Source organism: Pongo abelii, chromosome 11, assembly GCF_028885655.2.
Source record: "Pongo abelii isolate AG06213 chromosome 11, NHGRI_mPonAbe1-v2.0_pri, whole genome shotgun sequence".
NCBI classification, from domain to species: Eukaryota; Metazoa; Chordata; class Mammalia; order Primates; family Hominidae; genus Pongo; species Pongo abelii.
Window position 1 is genome coordinate 22943204 of NC_071996.2, and position 21834 is coordinate 22965037.

Below are 21834 nucleotides of genomic sequence, written 5' to 3' on the forward strand. Positions count from 1 at the left end.
CAATATGTAAGGAAGACATAGCAAGCATAAATGGCCTTATAACAGAGCAGACCTAAAATATATAAAACAATAATGGAAATGACTGAAAGAAGAAAGAGGCAATTCAGGAGTAATAATTGAGGATTTCAGTACATTATTATTAATAATTAATAGAATGAGACAGAAAAATAAGACTATAGCCTTGAAAAACACAATCAACATGACATAACATATATAGAATGCTCATCCCAATTAATGCAGAATATACATAATTTTCAATCATAGTTGGAACACTTTCTAGTGCAAATCACACATTAGACCACACACAAAATAATAAAGTTAAAAATATTGAAGTCGTACAAACTGTGGTTTCTGACCACAACAGACTGAAATTGCATATCAACCACAAAAAGAAATATCAGGAAGTCCTAGCCAGAGCAATTAGGCAAGAGAAATAAGATAAGGGCTTCCAAATTTGAAAGGAAAAAATCAAATTACCTTTGTTGGCAAATAACATGATCTTATATTTAGAAAAACGTAAAGACTACACCAAAAATGATAAATGAATTCAGTAAAATTGCAGAATACAAAATCAACATACAAAAAGAGTATTGTGCCTGTATGCTAACAGTGATCAATCTGCAAAAGAAATCAAGAAAGCAATCAATAGCTAATGAAAATAAACAAAAGACTTAGGAATAAATTCAACTAAAGAAGTGAAAGGTCTCTATAATGAAAACTATAAATCACTGATGAAAGCAATTGAAGAGAATACAAAAGAATGGAAAAATATGCTTATGGGTCAGAAAAATTAATATTGTTAAAATGTCTATACTACCAAAATGATCTAAAGATTCCATGCAATCCCTATCAAAATACCAATGACATTCTTTACATATTTTTTAATCCTAAAATTTGTATAGAATCTCACACACACACACACACGCACACACAAATAACCAATACAATCCTAAGGGGAATGGGGGCAGGGAACTGGAGACCTCATATGTACCTTTCTTTCTTTTATCCTCTCTTACTCTTTCTCTTTGTGATTAAGTAATTTTTCTCTAGTAGTCTGTTTGATTCTGTGCTATTTATTTTTAGCATATCTATTATAGCTTTTTGTTTTGTGGTTACCATGGGACTTAATCTAACTCAGACAATGGCCTGTTTTGTCCCATTCTAGGGAGCAATAAAAGTGAGCAACAAAAACTAAAACATTGAACTGGAACTAACTTGCCCTTCTATTATTTCCTGACCTGGGGGAAGAATTATAATGAGCACTTAAAATATAAACACTGCTCCAGAACTAAATTACTGCCTTGCTGCTGCTTCCTGTTCTGGGGAAGACTTATAGTGATCACTAGAACTTAAAGTTTTCCCAGAACTATATTGCTGCCTTGCCATTTTTTCTCAGTTTGGGAAACACTTAAGTGAGCACGGGGACTTAATCCTACATTCCAAGTGTTTCAGTGTTAGGGGGAGGCTCCACAGGAGCACCTGGGCTTTGTGAAAAATCCAGGTACACATTCAGGCCCTCCCATGGATTTTGCCCTTTGCAGCACTGTGGCACTGGCCAGTCTCTTCAATGTTGCATCTCCACTAATTGGAGCTACAGAGCAACAGCCACAAACCACATATCCGTTGCTGTGGTTAGCACCTCTCTCTTTGTCCCAAGTTCACTTTGGGTGGCTTAGCCCTCCTACCACTCCCAGTGGTTCCTGTGAGAGAGAATCAGAGTAGAATTCCCAAGAAAATTCCCAGATTGGTGGGAAGATTGAACATCTACCTTTAATTCTCTCTTCTCCCCTCAGCAATCATGGGTCTAGGAAAATTATCTGTGAGTGTTATTATGCCAGCTTGGGGGAGTAGTAATGCAGTCTTGAATGACAATTTCTCTATCTGGCAGCTTCTCTTGATTATTTGGTCCCAGGGGCTTCTCTCCTGAGTTCTGGTAAAATAAGGCTAGATTCTGGTCTTTGAATAGTTTTTAGTTGTATTTTTGTTAGGAGAATGATGCCGGGGGATTTTCTATTCTGTCATATCGCTGACATCACTCCCCCAAAGACTTTGAGTTCTTTACAGAAAAAAATAAAAAAGTGCAATGCCTGATACAGGCTGAATAATATTTTTAAAAAGATGCTAGCTACTTCAGAAATTAAAATTGAAAACAGGGCATAATTACCAACCCTCCAGATTATGAATAAAATGCCAGCAAATTAGTCTAAAATTTTATAAGGTTGAAAATTACCAAAACTGACACAAGAGTAAAGATAAAACAAACATAATGAATTAATAATTGTAAGTATTTCTCCAAATAAAAGCCCAAATATTTCAAGATAATGTAATATTATCTTGTGTAAGACAATCCTTCACACTTTCAGTTAACAAAAGATAAAGGACATTTTCTAAAACTATGAGGCAAGTATTAATTCTGATACCAAAGCAAAAGTTAATTCAACATTGATCATAGATGAAGTCCATTTAGCATTGCTTATGAGTCGTGTCTAGTGGTAATAAATTATCTTTCTCAGTTTTTGTTTTTCTGGAAAGTCTATCTCTCCTTCATTTTAAAGGACAGTTTTGCCAGGTATAGTATTCTTGGTTGGCAGTTTTGTTTTGTTTGTTTTCTTTAAGCACTTTGAATATATCATTCTACTCTCTCCTGGCCTGCAAAGTTTCTACTGTGAAATCCACTGGTAGTCTTATGAATGTTTTTTATATGTGAAAAGTTATTTTTATTTTTTCATCTTTGAATTTTAATAATTTAATTATGTGTTTTATTATAGGCTTTTTCAGATTAACTCAATTTGGAATCCTTTAGGCTTCATAAATAGGAATCTTTATTTTTCTTTCCAGATTTCAGATTTTCCAGTAATTATTTTTTAAGTAATCTTTCGACCTCTTTCTGTTTTTCTTCTAGGATTCCCTTAATTTGTTTATTGCTTTGCTTGATGATGTTCTAGACCAAATGCAAGAGCAAAAACTTCAAAATTTCTAGGAAAAACATATATAAAAGGTTACAACATTGGGTTTGACCGTGTTCTTAGATAAAATACCAAGAGCATGATTCATAAAGATAAAATAATAATAATTGACCCAGTTACATAATAATAAAAAAATTTTTGTTTCAGAGGACACCAATAGAAAATGTAAAAACAAGCCACAGTCCCCTAAACTTGAGGAAAACATTTAAAAATTATATATATAATTTGTATCTAGAGTACATATATATGTACGTCTGTGTATATATGCAGTAATATGTGTATACATACATATATATTTACATACATATATATGACTTTTATCTAGAGTGTATATGTGTCTGTGTATATATAGAGTTACATACACACATATATAATACTTATATCCAAAGTGTGTATTTTCATATATTATACCCTATATATAGTTACAATTTATTAACAAGAAAACAACCAAATTACCCAGTAAACAAAATATTTGAACACTTGTCTCAGTGATGTAGATATTCAGATGGCTAATGAGCACATGGAATGATATTCCAAATCAACATTAATTAGAGAAAGGTTAACTTAAAACTGCAATGAGTTATCACTATATACTGACTATAATTACTATAATCAAAGAAAGAAATAAGATATTATTAAAGATGTAGAGAAACTGGAACTCTCATTCACTGATGGCAGGAATATAAAATGGTAAAGCTACATTTAAAAAAATGTGGCAGTCTCTTAAAATGCTACACATAAATTTTTCATATGGCTCAGTAATTTAACTCTTAGGAATCTATCTAAGAATAAAAAGTATATGTCCACAAAAAGGCATGCACACAGATGTTACAGCAGCATTATTCCTGATAGTCAAAATCTAGAAACTATTAGAATAGCTGTCGGCTTGTAAAGAGAGAAACAAAATCCACTTGTATTCATACAATGGTATACTGTCATTAATAAAAGGGAACCAACTACTAATATATGCTACAATATAGATAAGTCTACATTATCTTATACAAATATCATTAATGAAACCAGTTAAACACAAAAAGCAACCTATTTTATGAGTCCTTGATGTTAAATGTGCATAAAAGGCAAATTTATAGACAAAAAAACAGAACAATAGTTGCATAACTGGGAATGGGGACAGTTTACTGCAAATGGTCATGAAGAAAATTCATTACATATTGAAAACTTTCTAAAACTGGATTGTTGTGATGAATGTAACATTCTATGAGCATATTAAAAATATTCAACTTTACCCTTACAATGGATAAATTTTATATTTAAATTATACCTCTACAAAACTGTTAAAAATGTGTCAGAATGTCCATGAAAAACTTTGTCAGAATGTCCATTAAAATGTTTTTTAAATGTTCAAACTCACCAATAAGAAGAGAAATATAAAAATTCAAACCTTCATTTAACATTCCATGTTATACCATTCAGAATGCAAATGTGTATATCAGATAGTATCAACTCCTGGAAGAAAAGTGAAGAAAAGAAAACTCATATGCTGGTAAATGAGATTGTGATACTACTCTTAAGAACAATTTGGGAAACTTGGCAAAGTTAATGGTATGCAAACCTTAAAGTCCAGCAATTTTTCTTTTCCATGTTTACGTACTACCATGCTTCTTAAACTGTGCAGAAGAGTTATCTTGTTTTTTATAATTAAAATTCTGATTTTGCAGAAGTGACAGCCTGAAACTGTGCACCTATTCTCAGAAGATATCAGTTTTGCTGGTCTATCATGCACATACCCTAGGAGATGCATAGAAGAATCTTTGTAACAGCATTGTTGACTTTTAAAATGTCAATAACTGATAGGCTTATCAATAACTTGAGTGAAAAATTAAACATATATGTTTATACAATGGATAATTATATAGCAATAAATATTTTAAATGAAATATGATACAGTATAAGTAAAACAAATAAACTAAACCCATGCATATTAACATGAATGTATTGTATAAGATACGATGTTGAGAGAAAATAGTAAGTACCAGAAGAATAAGTATATTTCTTTGTGACAAATATTTTAAATAACAAAGTGATACAATATATTTATTACAAAGAATTTAAAAATCATAAATATGTAATAAAGAATGAGGAAAACAGTTTTATAAAGCTTCAACTGCATTCATCTGCAATTATTGTTTTAGCTGATGGTGAAGATAAACAATTGTTCAGTGTATTTTTTAATATACCATTTTGCTTTCAGTATTATAACACAAACAATTTTTAGAAATAAGAATAATTTCTTATTTCTTCATTACCATAGGTAATACCATTTAGGACATAGGCGCAGGCAAATATTTCATGATGAAGATGCCAAAAGCAATCGCAATGAAAGCAAAAATTGATAAATGAAACCCAATTAAACTAAAGATCTCCTGCACAGCAGAAGAAACTATCAAGAGAGTAATTCTTTTTTTTTTTTTGCAAACTATGCATCTGACAAAGGTCTGATATCCAGCATCTGTAAGGAACTTCAAACTTACAAAAAAACCACACACACATAAAAAAGTGGGCAAAGGACATGAACAGACACTTGTCAAAAGAAGACATACATGTTGCCAACAAACATGGAAAAAAGCTTAACATCACTGATCATTAGAGAAATGCATACCAAAATCACAACGAGATACCACCTCATACCAGCCTTAATGCCTACTATTAAAAAGTCAAAAAATAACATGCTGCTGAGGTTGTGGAGATAAGGAAATGCTTATACACTTCTGGTGGGAGTGTAAATTACTTCAGCCATTGTGGAAGACAGTATGGCAATTCTGCAAAGACCTAAATACAGAAATACCATTTGACCCAGTAATCCAATTACTGAATATCTACCCAAAGAAATATAATTTTTTTATTAAAAATACACATGCACAAATATGTTTATTGCAGCATTATTCACAATAGCAAAGACACGGAATCAACTTAAATGTCCATCAATGATATGCTGGATAAAGAAAATGTGCTACATATACACCATGGAATACTATGCAGCCATAAAAAAGAATGAGATCATATCCTTTGCAGGGACGTGGATGGAACTGGAGGCCATTACACTTAGCAAACTAACACAAAAATAGAAAACCAAATACCACGTTTTCACTTATAGTTGGGAGCTAAATGATGAGAACACATGGACATATGGTGGGGAACAACACACACTGGAGCCTTTGGAGAGGGGAGAGTAGGAGGAGGGAGAGGATTAGGAAAAATAAAGGTACTAGACTTAATACCTGGGTAATAAAATGATCTGTACAACAAACCTCCATGACACAAGTTTACCTATGTAATGATCCAGCACTTGGACCTCTGAATAACACTTTTTTTTAACGTTGGGATAAATCTTTACAATACACAGTAGAGATAACTAGATTATGTCTTCAATAAATAAATCAACTTTATAAATTAATACAACAGTTTAATGAGACACAGAAAAATGGCAAAGAATGTGAGCAAACAGCTCAAACAATGAAATGCAAATGTCTTGAAGTGGCTGAAAAGGGGCACAATGTCACTCAAATAAAGAAGTGTTCACATTTAAATTACAACAGGATAACTGTTTATTTAGAATGATAAAGTTCAAATATGTTTATAATACACTGCATTGTTTGATAGAGAAACAGTAATTCTCTTACTTTCTTTGAAAAAGTGTAAAACTCCAATTCTCTGTGATGGCATTTTGGCAACCTTCATCAACATTTAAAGTGCACGTTAACATTTAACACCAACATTTCCAATGCACGTTGAAGTACACAGAACCTGAATTTCTGTGACTGTATTGTAAAGATGTACTCGCACCCATGCAAAATGACAAATGCACAGGTTGCATATGGAGTATGTGTGTGTATTAGCAAAACATAAAAAACAACTTAGAAGTCCATCAATCGAGGACTGGCATTGTAAATGTATATAATTGAGTATTAACTTTGTTTTGCTTTCTTGCTCCTGCAACAAAGACTGAGACGTCTGTAGATGGATATAGAAGAATTCTTGAGGTATATGATACTCAACAAAGATGAAAGAAGGACTAGAATAATGTTTATAATATGCTACCATTGGTTAAAAAATACATTATATATTTGATACACAGAATATTCCTGGAAAGACACACAGGAAAGCAATAGGAGGTGTTACTTGACAGGGGTAGAGGGTGGCCAAGGAAGATGAAAAGATACAAGAATTCCTCAGTATATCTATTAGAATAGCATCCATTTTATAACATGTTCATATATGACTTACTAAAAAAAATTACACAATATACAGAATGGGTGACAGAATGGGATTACTAGTTTTTCACGTTTGTCTGCAACTAGAAGACTAAGAAATAAAAAAAGAGTTGCCAAATATTTCCACATTCCAAAGCAAAATATTAGATAATTGATAGAGAAGGTGTTCAAAACCTGGTTCTTCCACTCTCACTCATCATCCACTGCAATGTTACATTCCATACAGAGTAGCTAAGGGATTGATCAGGAAGCTGAGAAGGCTGGAAAGTATTAGGTTTTTTACAGAGTTGTTGATATTCTGTGGCCCCTGCATCTCCCACAATCCTTAAAAAAGAAGAGGAGTGATTTTCTTCACCTTCATACATATTTGGGGAGCTTCAGGGGAACCCCTTCAGAGAGCTTTATCTTTGTCCCTGAAGTTTTCACAGTGTAAAGTCATATCATACTCATTGCTGAATAAACTGACTTTTGAGAGGATAGGTAAAGGGTCTGAAGAGGGTTGATGAACAAGTAGAATATCTAACAATTTTGGGCAAAGAATATTTTGAAAAGAACCCCCAAAATGAGAGTTCCTTGAGAGTTAACCTCAGTAGATATTATCTGTCTGGTGAGGTAGCCTTTTGAGTATGGAAGCTCATGGGACACCTTAGTAGCCATCAGAAGGGAGGTGGAGAAGCTACATCCTGCAGGGAGTTCTGGCAGAGAAATTTCTGAGACTGCCATGAGCCAAATAATCCACATTCCAAGTTCACTGTGCTGAGCAGATTATATATATCTGTTCCAATTTATCAATAGGGGCCAATAAGGGAACAGAGAACCAAAGGGGCACAGGAGATCCTGAGAATCTGAGCAGTAGACAGTGAAGGAGCTCAGAGGTTTACCATGGCAAGAAGCCCTTACCACTTCAAAAGGCAATGAGAAGGGGGAGGGATATTGAGCCCAAGGGCTAGAGTTATCAAATGGTAGGTTGGTAGGAACCTCAGAGGGCCTATAAACAAGAGACAAGACCAAAGAAGAAATGCCACCTGAAACATTTCAGGAAGGGAGAGAAATGCCATAGCTTTTCTTTTTCTCTTTGTCATAATCTTATTCCAGTGACTTCCATTGGTCAAGCCCAGAGAGAAGTTCACCTCTTGCTGGGTATGCGGTCAGCAAGGGCCAGCTGCCCTGAATCACAGAGCAGAGAAGAAGGTTTAGAAATGTATCTGAGTGCAGTGGTGCCCAAAACAACCGAAACAACAGCAATCAAATGAGACTTTTGGTGTTCCTATCTTTTCTGTAGTACCCGATAGAGAGGAGAGAGAAGGATTACACCACAGAAACCAGAGAATAAACCAGCTATTCTCTTCCACCTTCCTCTCACTCCCAACCACTCTCCCCACACAAACACTCATACACAGAGACACTCCTTCCATCTTCCACTGGGAGAGACTCATCTGTGTAAGATTTGACGTCACAGCAACAATGGTCCAAATGCACCCCACACTGACCATCGCTCAAACTACACTGAATACAGACTCTTTGTGCCACCCAGAGCAGTTACATTCTGTAAGCTGAAGACAGTCACCAGCTATCGTGGAATTTTTCCTAAAGGAAGAACATAGGATTAGGAATTATATGAATTCTAATTAAAATCTTGTTCTATTCCTGTTGATACCTGCAATCCCAATCGAGCTGCTTAATCTCTCAGAAATGAAATGTTCTCATGTGTTAAATGAGGATGACCATGCCAATAATTTAGGCTGTTGCGGGATGAATGCCTTCACTTAGAACTGGTTAGATGCTTACTAGATATTGATCTCATTTCTAGAATTTTATTAATTAGAATGTTCTTAATCACCTCTCCATTTGTGAAAAGCTGGTCTCTTCAATAAAGCCTAACTTAAAATCTCCTTTTCAAGATTACATCTCTGTCAAAGAGAGGAATGCTGTTTATCCATTTATCTCTTTCCATTGTATCCATTCCTTTGCAGTCACGTGTAGTTATTTGAGATATGAAAGATGGGAGACATGGAGGATGACCACTTGGGAGAGGACCATTCACATAGTGGGTCCAATTCATTCAGCATTCCTCTGTGTATAATCACCATTCGCTGAGTGTTCACTGTTCACATTCTTGAGAAGCTCAGGAAAAGAAGCCAGATGGCTTTGGTTCAAATCTTGGCCATACTTCTTGGCAAGAGAGGGACTTTAGGAAGATTATTTAAACTTTCTCTTCTGCAACTGTGCCATCATCTACAAAATCAAAATAATGATAGTACCTACCTTATAGGATTATTGTGAAAAATTAGTTTATGTAAGATATCTAGTGTTGGATCTAAAGGCTTATTCATACCTCCAAAGGATAACGACATCCAGTGGTTATGCTTTGGAGGTATGAATAAGCCTTTAGATAACCCAACAAGTAATTCATATTCATTCATGTGTGATTTGTTACTGGAAGAATTTTCTATTTATTTATTTGTGTTTATTCGTCCATTCCTTTTTAAAGATTATTTCCCACCACATTTATTACCACAGAGAATTCAAATGAACATGAAATTATCTGGATTCATTTCATCAAATATTTCTGATGGGCTTCATTGATTTTATAGGTGGCTTTTCTACAATAAATGATAGACATCTGAATAAAAATAAACATGTGGCTGAATAGAATTTCATGAGAAAATGGAAATCTTATCTATGTGTCTGTATGTATTGAAAAACTACCTCTGTATAAACAATCTTTGTATATATTTCCTCTTAATAGAAGAAATTTTAGAAAATTTAAGTATTGACTGACCTTTATTTTTTTGCAGAAAATTTAAAAAATAAATTTATGTTTTAATATTTGTAATTTTTTACTATCTTTTCTTATAAAGGAATTTGGTCTTTGACTTCTGTCTCTAGCAGGGTCTATGTAGTCATGCCACATTCTGTCATTCTGTACAGCTGATAGTTTACAAAGGAGAAAAATAAATTATAAATGGATCTACCCTGGCAGAGGCACCTGTTTCAGTGAGCAATCATGTCCAAGCTGACAGGTTCACAGCCTCACATCTCTGAGACTTGGCACCCTCTTACCTTGCCAATGGGATGATTTTCAAATTAAACTTTCATACATCCACCTTACAAGGAAGTCATGAGTTTGATTGTCTTGGTTTGTGTCTTTCAGGTATTCTAATGAACACCTGTCATTTTTAGATCAATATAATTTAAAGCACTGTTTTTTATTTTCTTCTCCTCTCCTCTTTGCTAAATAAAGGTTATAGCACTACCCACTACCCAAAACGACCCTCCCACATACACTTATCCACCAGCAAGGCACATCCAGCCAGGCTGTTTTATGTCCAATTTGTTTATCGTGATGAGAAACGAGGGAACCTTTGGCAGAGATCATTAATTTTATAGCTTGTGTTTCAAAAAGTAGTTCCTGGGCTATTTACATATCTTCATATTAACACCTGAGAAAATGAGTGTGCTGAAGACATAAACCTGGAAGCAAAGTGTGTTTACCATCCCCCCAAATATAATTCATGGCTCAGAAAAGATCTTTATGACTCATAATCAAATATTTTCCTGGGGTTGCATTTGATGTTTGCTGCAGTGACATTGAATGTCTTTGGGTCTTTTGATTCAAAGACAATTAGCTGCCTGTTGGATTTTGATATTCAAGATGGAATTATTACAATTTATCTTGGCAGGGGGAATCACTCTTTAAATTAACTGGTATTAGTGTCATGCATTGCAAAAGGTTATTAGTCCAGAAAAATGTAATAAAAAAAATTTGGTGAGAGGAAGGTCTTAAAGGAATCCCTGCAATTTCATGGTGTCATCTTATTGGTTTGATAGTTAAGGCAAATGAAATTTGATAGGCTGACCTAAACAAGAACAAAGGCTATTCTAACTCTAGCATCTGTACAAAACCTGGCATAAAATATGCTCTCAAACTTATTACAGAATGTAATAATGTATACTATTTCCTTCCCTCCTTTATTTCTTATTTTTCTCTTCTAATGTATGTTTATTGAATGTTCACTGGCTAATCAATTAGAAGGATGTATAAACAAAGGCGAGGTTCATGGCTAATCAATTAGAAGTATGTATAAACAAAGGTGGGGTTTATTTTCAGAGATGCTATGAAAGGGGACAGGCCGTCCGGGCGCATTGGTTCAAGCCAATTGGTTCGATCTCAGCACTTTGGGAGGCCAAGGCAGGTGGATCGCCTGAGGTCAGGAACTCAAGACCAGCCTGGCCAACATGGTGAAACCCCATCTCTACTAAAACTACAAACATTAGCTGGGCATGGTGGCCCATGCATGTAATCCCAGCTACTCGGGAGGCTGAGACAGGAGAATCGCTTGAACCCGGGAGGCAGAGGTTGCAGTGAGCTGAAATTGTACCACTGCACTCCAGCCTGGGTGGCAGAGCGAGACTCTTTCTCAAAGGGAAAAAAAAGAAAGGGGACAGGACTTGAGCAAAAGCTCTGACCAGATCTTCTGTAAGGCAAATCATTTTAAATTCTGACCTGCACCCTGGGCCTGCCTACACCACTGCAGCAGAAATTAATTTAAAATTCTTTATAGATCTATTACTATATATTCTATTCAGAAGGACTGAAGTGTAATTTAGGGATACACATGTTATTATCTCCTTTCCATTCTTTGCTTAAGATGCAAACTGATTTGTACCATTTAAGTACCAACCTCTCCAAAGTTTAGTGAAATTATATAGAAAATACACAAAGGACAATAACTAAGTAACAGAGAAAAGGAGGTGAAGGGCACCAGTGTTTTTGATGACATTCTGGAAGACAGAAAGAGAATAGGACCTTACAATTGTGCTAAAATCTCAGCCCAGAGAAGCTACAGGAAGTTGAGAGCTGGGGCTATTCTTCCCATTAATGGAGACTCTCTTTGAGATTGGTGGGAAGAGAAGTTCAGAGAAGAAAGAGGGCAAAGATCAGGGGGATTCATTAATCAGAGCCGTCACATTACCTCTCCCTGAACCCTCCCCATGCACAGATACAGGCACCAGAGAGTAGATTCTCATCCAAAAGGAGAGGATTCCCATCCAGTAGTGTTTTATTATCTGCCTTGAGAAAGCCGGAACTCCTAGTTTGTACCTAACACAAGGACTTAGTCTTTAAATCTATGGAGTGGAAGTGGGGTAGAAAATCTCACACTTATCTTACTTCTAAGCAACAGACCATCCACATATACAAGCTTATAATGAGCCCCTCACCCTCTTCAAAAATAGAAACCTATGGGTGGAGAGACAGACCAAAGAACAGAGGAAACACATGATGGTTTCTTATGCTAAACAACATTTGCCTTAATCCATAACCATAGATGAGTAGCCAAGACACCATGAGACATTTAAGAAAATCAAATGTAAGAATAGCAAAAAAAAAATGAAAAATTCAGGAAAAAATTCACATATCCAAATAATCAAAATAGGTATTTGAGGGGATAAAAAGAACTTAACAACAAAAAAAGTGTTTTTTAAAGGTATTTTTTTCCAGAAGAGAAAAAAATCTATTATTTATTAATTAATAAATATTTCCCAGGCACTTGCTATGAGGCTATGAGTGAGGCTCTGTTGAAATAGAGAGGGTATGTCATAGAAAGCAAGACAGATGATGTTCTGCCTTCATGAAGCTTACATTCTAGTGGGAACAGCAGACATTAAGGAAATTAGTAAGATAAATATAATTTCAGGTAGCAGTAGTACTAAGAAGTTAATTAAGCAGGTTAAAGGAAAAAAAAAAAGAGTTGTAAGCAACAAAATTGACTTTGCTGAATACAACAGAAAACAAATGCAATGACTGCATCTCAAGGGATCCTGGAGAATCAAGCATTTGCAATGACCAAATCAAGCCATAAAACTGGTGCAGTGAAGGAGGCCAGTGCTGTCACCACCTGGTGCTGTCTATGTTATCATGTACCTTTATCACCAGAAATCCCTGGAAATCATGCAACTGCCACTTTGAGACAGTGGATGCAGCTGCCTCCTCTGTCAAGGAAACTGGGGAGCCCCACTTTAGTCATATTATCAGCTTCCAACTTAAGGTGGGTGCATCTTATAGTGGAGTCTTAGCCTTCCTAGCAACTAGGAAAAGGCTGTAACAGTTGGCATGTGGCATTTTTAGTTCTAGAGTGTGAGGCAGCCTCTGATTTTTTTATTTTTATTTTTTTGAGACAGAGTCTTGTTCTGTCGCCCAGGCTAGAGTGCAATGGTGTGATTTCAGCTCATTACAACCTCTGCCTCCCCGGTTCAAGCCGCCTCCCTAGTTCAAGTAATTCTCTTGCCTCAGCTTTCTCTAGCTGGGATTACAGGTGCCCACCACCACACCTGGCTAATTTTTTTTTTTTGCATTTTTTTTTTTTTTAGTAGACATGGGGTTACACCTTGTTAGCCAGGCTGGTCTCAAACTCCTGACCTCAAGTGATCCACCCACCTTGGCCTCCCAAAGTGCTGGGATGACAGGCATGAGCCACCACACCTGGCTAGCCTCTGATTCTTAAATGGAGGATTCCTGACACAGGAAGGAATTTAAGAGCGTGGGCTACCAAATCAAATGACAAACATTCGTCCAGTGTAAAAAGGATCAGACCACAATTCTAGGGCATCTTTCCATCCTCTTCCACCTACAATGCTTTTGTTTCTTTATCTCAAAAATGAAAGAGTACAACTCAATTATTGCTGAGGTCACTTACCTCCTTAAATTCTAAGATTCACTGATTCAAAGAGAAAAGACAAGGTGAAACAGTTCAAACAGATGTTCAACAAGTAGACAGATGGGGCAAAATGGGAAGAGAATTTTCTGAGTCAAAAAGAAATTCAGTGCAGTCTTCATATGGAGAATAAGAGGATGTAGATGGACAAAAGAGAAAGAGAGAAAGAGCAGGGGACTAGAGCAGGAGAATGAAAGAATAGAGTCCACAGAGAAGTTGACACATGCATTCACAAGACAGCTGAATTATTCTGCTTGGTAATATGAATCAGTTGAACTAACTTATACAAGAAGAAAACTATAGGCAGGTCTTAGCTTCACACTCATGACAGAGGGAGTTTGTACAGCACGTGAAATTTGTGATACTGAGTGTCTTACCTGAGGTGGAAAAAGGCTAAGAATGTATAAAAGGAATATCACTCATTCATTCAGCAAACATTTTTCCCACCTCCTGCATTTATTAAAATAAAATTTATACTATCTGCTTCAAGGACTCAGACTAGATATATTAACATTAGTATGGCAAATGTCATAAAAATCAGTAAACATTATCTCAGGGAACAGAAAAATTGTACCTGACAGTTTGGGAAGAACATATATATATACACACACACACACACATTATATATATAAAATATATATTATATATAATATACTCACAGTATATATAAAATATATATATACACACTCTAAATATTTCAAATACACACAGACATACACAAACACATACACACATATTTCCAAGAGATTAAGCTGCATTTTGAAAGAAAAAAGAGTTTACCAGGACGATAAAGACAGCATGGCTATTCCAGAAAAAAAGAGAACATATGATCTGAGGAAAACACTGAAACAGGAAAGTCTTTGACTTTTTCAAGGTCAGTGCAGTTGAGATGGTGCTTTCTTACAGAGAAAAGCACCCGGAGATTAGGATTTTAGCCACCTCACATTGGACTTTGTGTGTCAAGCTAAGTTGCTTGGGTTACATTCTGAAAATGACAAAGTGATACAGGAGAATTTGGGACAAGAAAATAACAAGGTCAGAGCTGACGAGCAGTTTGGAGGTTAGAAGCAACAGAACACATGAGAAAATGATTTTAACAGAATCAAAACAAAGCAGTGATTGCTGGGCCCAAGGAAAGGTGGTGGAGATGAAAACAACGGCATCATGGGTTCAAGAGAAAATATAGACCACTGAAAATGACAAGGATGTGAGGAGATACACAGGCTAATTAGCTCAATTTAGCCATTCCACAGTGTATAGGTACTTCAGAACAACATGTTGTATGTGACAAATATATACAGTATTTGTCAATTAAAATAAAGCAATAAAGAAAGAAAATATGGAAGATTAGTTAACAGAATGCAGAGAAGTAGAACTCTGAGGATGGTTTTCTCAATCCCTACCAGTAACTTTCAATCCAAGAAGGAGGAAAAGAAAATATATGTGCATTTCTGTGTGTGTACAGACAAGTATGCATATATAGTATATAGACACAAAGTTATAGAAAAGCATAAGAGAATAAATTGTTACTTTAGATGTGTTTTGTGATCAATACCCTGAGTGCCACATTTAATAATGGTAAATGGTAGCATTTTTATGAGGCTAATATAGTCAAGAAATGGAAATAGTACAATTTGTATTGTATCCTTAAAAACAATTAATATTTAGCTCCCCAGAAAAAATGAGAGGCTAGGATTTCAGCTGTAGAGAACAAATTGATGTATAAGTTTGGTATGAGTCTGATTCGACCTGAGGTGGTGAGAAGATGATGCCATCTAAATAAACAAACTAAACAGTTAATGCTAAGGAAGTTAAAAGAATCAGATCTCCAGAAGAACCATTGTTTTTGGTCTGTGGATCATTGTAGTAGAAGGAATTGAAAGAAGGTTGGCTTAAGAAATAATTTGGAGACAGAATGGGGCCACATGAGTTAAAAACACTGGCCTGTGTTGGAGAGGGGGCTGGCTGTTAGTGGTTGGAAGAAAATGGAGAAAGAGCCCAGGAACTGAGAGGGTTGGGAGGGTCCCTGAGAGCAGGAGAGGTGGAAGAGGTGTGTTGATAACTGAGCCAAAGTCTAACAGAAAGACAAAACAAAGGTCATTTCAGACAGCAGGATTGTCCTGTGTAAAGACAGGCAAGCACACAGTGGCAAGAAATGTTCACAGAACATAATTGGACATGTCCAAATGACAGGATGTGTGTGTGTGTTTGTGTGTGTGTGTGTGTGTATGTGTGTGTGTGCACATATGATTTTGGGTTTGAGATGCTGAGAAGACGGTATCAATCATGTTTGCAGAAGAATGTAGTGGGTGGAAAAGGCAGATGGTTAGAGAAACACAAGAAGTACATTTTCGAAGACTTGATGTAGAATATCATGGAGCCTGAGGCCTGAGATTTATTTAATAAAATGGTGTCATTAGAAAGGTCAATGATAAGATCGCTAATTTTGAGAAATCTGTCATTATAATGGAAAATGAAGGGAGGTAGGAAGAGACAGAATGATCCCATAACAGTTATTCCAGTGGTTATCAGCATTTATTGTGTATATGAAATTCACCTGGGGATATTGTTGAAACACAGATTCTGATTCAGAGAATCTCAGTGCATCCTGAGTTTCTGCATCTGTAACATTTCTAACATCAGAAGATATAAGGCTGCTGGCCTATGAGCAGCACTTGGAATAGCAAGGATTAAAAGATAATTTGTCTGACCCTGGTGAAATGGTGAGAGCCTGAATTATACACTGTAGTTGTTGCTGTATACCTTTGTAGTGTCTTAACTAGGTATTTTCCTGATTAGCTGTAATACTGACATGTAACATATATGAATATCAAGTATTAACTGCTATAGCCACTTAACAATGTTCACACAAGGCTGTGTCCTCTAGGTTTTCTCTTGTGTATGAATCAAGGACACATTCTATTGCCATGCTTCCTCATATCAACATGTCTCATTTCATTTACAGGTGAGTTCTGAATGAAGTTATATGTCCAACTGATGCATCTTTTGTAATACTCGTGGAAGGAAGTTTATACTTCAAGCTGGAGAGGCTGTGCATATTAAATATGTTCTTTTGCAATGTATACTGAAACGCTGATTAATGAGGCTTCTATTTTCTCTCTTCTCAAACCAGTTTGGGGATCTATACTTGTCAGTGCGAGGGGCTTTCTTATGTTCTATCTGCTTCCTATTACATGTGCATATTATTCATTTTGGTCATTGGCTTTAGGCTAAAGAGTGACTGAGCCTTCATTTTCTAAATAGAATGAAAGCAAAAGAAGACCTTTGCACGCTTTTATTTTTGTCAAATTGGTCAAGCTGTTTAGAAAGTCAATCTTCTTTCATCATCTGACACAAACTGTATATGATATGCAAAAATAATTGGTCTATACAAGTTTTAGTTGCAAAATGTTTTATTGCCTCACTTAACGGCTTTTATTTGTACCCACCTGTTGTTTATCCTTTCTCATCTCCTGGACCCATTCTTAGTCTTACCTTTTTTTTTTTTTTCTGAAAATACTATCCAAGTTTCTCCTAAGAAAACATATTAGTCTGTTAAGTAAAAAGAAGAAATGAAGTGAAATATTTCTCTATAAATAAAAAAACATCCATTGAGTCCACTGTCTAAAACTACAGCAGGTCAAAGATTTTACTTTCTTCACAAGCTAAGAAGTTGGCCTGCTATATTTTCAGTGGCCTAAGAGAAGAAACCAAGACTCCTAGGTGAGAGGCAAAAGATGTATACTCATAGCACAAAAGATTTACACAGGCTTCAGGTTCACGTTGGTTTTTCTTATCACTCCATCCCCAGTCCCATAGGGACAAACAGGAAGCCCCAGAAAGACACTGCCCAGGCAGTGAGTTTGTGTCACTGCTGAGAACCTGGACCTTAAGGAACCCAGATCTTTTATAATGGGCTGCAAGCAAACCTGCCCAACTTTCACTCAGGAGAGAGATACAATCTTTATTTTACTGGACAGTAACCCAATCTGTCCTCTCTTCTAAAGGGAGACACTATCTCTATCTTCCAAAGCTGTTGAATCTGTGAACATCCTTAACAAGACAGTCCAGAATGAAAAAGCTGTCCGTGTCGCCACTCATGAGAGGCGTAGAAATGTGACAGACCCATGGAAAATTGTCTACCACAACTATTACCTGACTTCTGTAATTTAAGATGTAAGGCATCAATACCAACTTCACAAATGTAATAGATTTTTTAAAATTTCATTTTGATCAGCTACCACAACGAAAAGTTACCATTATATTTCTCAAAGAAGGCAGCATGAAAAGGCCTTTGGGGGTTGAAAAATCATGAATTAGTTGTGGCTCAACTACATCTAGATGAATCACTTCGAACAATATACATTATCTGTCTAAATCTCAGGTACCAGAACCCTAAAGAAGGGGCAGTGATGCCTCCGTAGTATGAATCTCTTAGCCCAATGTCAGAAATATTGCAGGCACTCACTAAATTTGTTTGCTTCTCACATCCTTCTTCTCAGCATTCATTCTAAAAGTCTACTCCTATAAATAAAGGTATCCCAGCCTTCTCCCTCAATTCCAAGTAGTTGTGGAAAGAATTCGCTGTCTGCAAAATACTTGCGCTTCATTCTCTGAGTAATCCAAGAGGAAAAGAAGATATAATCTGAGACAGTCTTGTTGGAGAGACAAAGAGCAGCACACTGGACTGCAAATCTTATTACAAACTAATTCTAAGAAAACAATTGTTACAATGATGCAATTTGATTAATTAGGGTTATCTTCAGGCATATGGCATAGCAGTTGGAAAAGAACACAAATGTTGGAGTCATGCTTGCCTTCAACTCAACTCTGTTGCTTAGTTTATATGCCCGTAATGTTATCAGACCAGGGAGTTTTCCATTTTCTGTATATAAAATGGGCTTTAAAATATGTATCTACACTATTGCAGGGATTAAATGATATCACATGCGTGAAGTACCTAACACACCAAATGACAGATGCACAAAAAACTCAGTCTCCTTTTCTTATTTTTTCCCTGTATAATTTGTATCACAAAGTTTATCTAACTTAATATTTGGTGACTTTCTGATCACATTTGAGAAATGTCTCACGTGACCTCTTTCTTCTTTCAATCACTATCTTACTTTTTTCTTTCCCTAATTTCTGGAATTCTCAAGTGAGTGACCTTATGTCCATTGCTCTTTAACAAGTTTTCTTAAACAGGAGCTCCCTGCCAACAATAATCCTGTGATAAATCAATACAAATCCAATGTCAAATCACACACCCTGGCCATTCTCTCAAGCATATTTCCTGTCATACTTTGTGATGAGTTATATTTTCCAAAAATGGTCACAGACATATTTGCAGCGCTCCAATATGTCTTTCCTTTCAGAACCTCACCAATCCCATCAAGAGGTAGAGTCTGTTTCTCTTCCCTCTGAGCAGACCTGTAACGGCTCGGACATGTAGAATATGACAGAAACCATGCCATGGGACTTCCGAGGCCAGGCCATAAAATGTATGCAGCTTCGTCCTGGCTCTCTGTCTTAACATACTTGTCTTTGAGTCTGGCCACCCTGCAGTGAAGAGACTGACCATAGGATGAGGCTGTGTGTGGTGTTCCAGCCTTGCAGCCCCACTGAGTTCCAGCAGACAGCCACCATTGGCCACCAGATGTGAATGAACAGCCTTAGGGCGAATCCCGCTTTTAGCAACTATGTCCTTCAAGCCTTTGCATCTTCCTAGTGGAGACTCCAAACCTTGTGGAACAAAGGCAATCTGTCTCCACTGGGCCTTATCTGCATTGCTGACCCATGACTGCACAAACTTAATAAATGCTTTATGTCACAGATTTTGAGGTAATTACTTCTCAGACCTGGTAACTGGAACATATTCCTTACCAACCATTCCTTCTGAAAATTCTCCCCTATTTAAGGGCTAAAACACTTTAATGTTCTAGGCTTTTACCCTGATCCTGTTATAAATCCTCTTTTGTTCTAGTTTGTCTTTCTGCCCTGTGATGATCCCAAGATTTCCTCCCTAAATCTTCCTCTCAGCTCTACAGTGTCCCTTGTTGAGAACGCAGGTTCATGCTAAGTGTTTTTAAGCCTCTGTCTCAGACCCACAACAACAGTGACACAAGCAAGGCTCCTAAGGAACAAGGTTTAAGGAGGCTGTCACAATTGGGATCATACAAGTCCCTCCTTAAATTTGTATCAGAGGTGCTTCACTTGCCCAATCTGAACCCTACCCTCTGTCTCTAGATGTATTTCGACCAAAATCTCAGTCCTGTCTCTGGCTTAGTGATAGAAAGAACAGGCTCATGAGTTTGTCTGTATTTAAATCCCAAGTTTGCCAATAACAAACTGTGTCATAGTAGGGGATTATTTTAACTCTAAACATTTTAGTTTTGTCATCTATAAGATGAGAATAATAGTATTATGTATATTTTAGGACTAATGGAGAGAGAAAATGAATTAATAAAAATAGCTTACAACAGTGCCTGTAACATAAACTATTAATAAACATTAGCTATTATCATCCTCTATTATAATTGTTACATGCCTCCTCATTACAATCATTTCCACAAGTGCAAAATAGGACTCACAGTCAAAGCCTAAAATTACACTTCTTCTAAGTCTCTGCACTCCAGATGATGGTACCAACACGACTAAAGTCACTTAGGCTCAAATCTCAACTAAACTGTGAGTTCTTGTTTCCCTTCAGCCAATTTTGCTGATTTTGTTTTACCGCTATTGCTTGTACCCATCTCTCTTCTTCATCTGGTGTTTTGGCCTTCAGATATTTGATACAATCTTGATTGTATAAAAATTATCATTTATGTGCATTTTACCAGATTCTCAGTGGGAATGCCATCCTCACCACTCCCCCTGCAGAAAACATTCCAAACAGCATCTTTATGGCTGTGTGTGTCACCACCACCTCTGGCTGTTGTGCATTGCCTCATACTTTCTAGCTGGCTTATTTTTCTACATCCTTTGTCCTGCATGTAAATCTTACTACAAAAAAATCAGCCCGGGCCCCCTATTTTCTATCACAGCAATCTACACATTCCAAGCTTACTGTCAAAGCTATCCAAAAAATATGCTTGATTAACTTGACCTCATTTTACCCAATTTACTTCTTTTTCTATAGATATAAGATACATTTTCCTTTCTCAGGTAATGTTGTATAAAGATACATTCTTCTGAGATTCTACAAAAATTAGCAAGTAAGACGTAAATTGATGTGACTAGATCACATAATCACAGAATCATTGAAAAACTTATAGAAGGCATGATCTTAATTTCTGGCCACGTTTTATCTAAAACCATACAACATTAATAAAATTATTTATAATTACTGTATTTATCTTTTCTTAACTCATATTAAATTTTATCTCAATTTTCTGTAAGATTCAAATTTCCTCCTTAACATTTAGAGTTTAAGTTATGAATAAAATGATGCTGAATTTGTTAATTTTATTTTTTATGCATCTTAAAGCGCTAAAAAATCCTGTACTATTATTATGACTTACATCGGCTTCTCAATTTTGATACTATAATCACAAGCAAAAACTAAACAAGACTATCTTCCAAGTAAATTATAGTTTTTTCTAACTGACAGACGGAGAAATTTAAATTGAGATGATTGTTTTGGTAGACAAATCAGTGGATTGTAGAAAAAAAATTAAAATATGTTGGAAAAAGAAAAAATCTTTCATTGAACGCTATCCTTTTGATTTATTAAAGAAGTTGAAATAAATAATATTGAAGGGAGAAATCTCATCAGTCTATCTTTTGCAAGTAAACCTGTCCTTCCTCTAGGTTTTGAGCAGTTGATAATTAAAACTGTGACCGATATGTTGATACATCACAGATGAGGGCTTCCTATGAAGCTAAGCAAGAAATGGGTGACTGAGTATCTTGAAAGGCTAT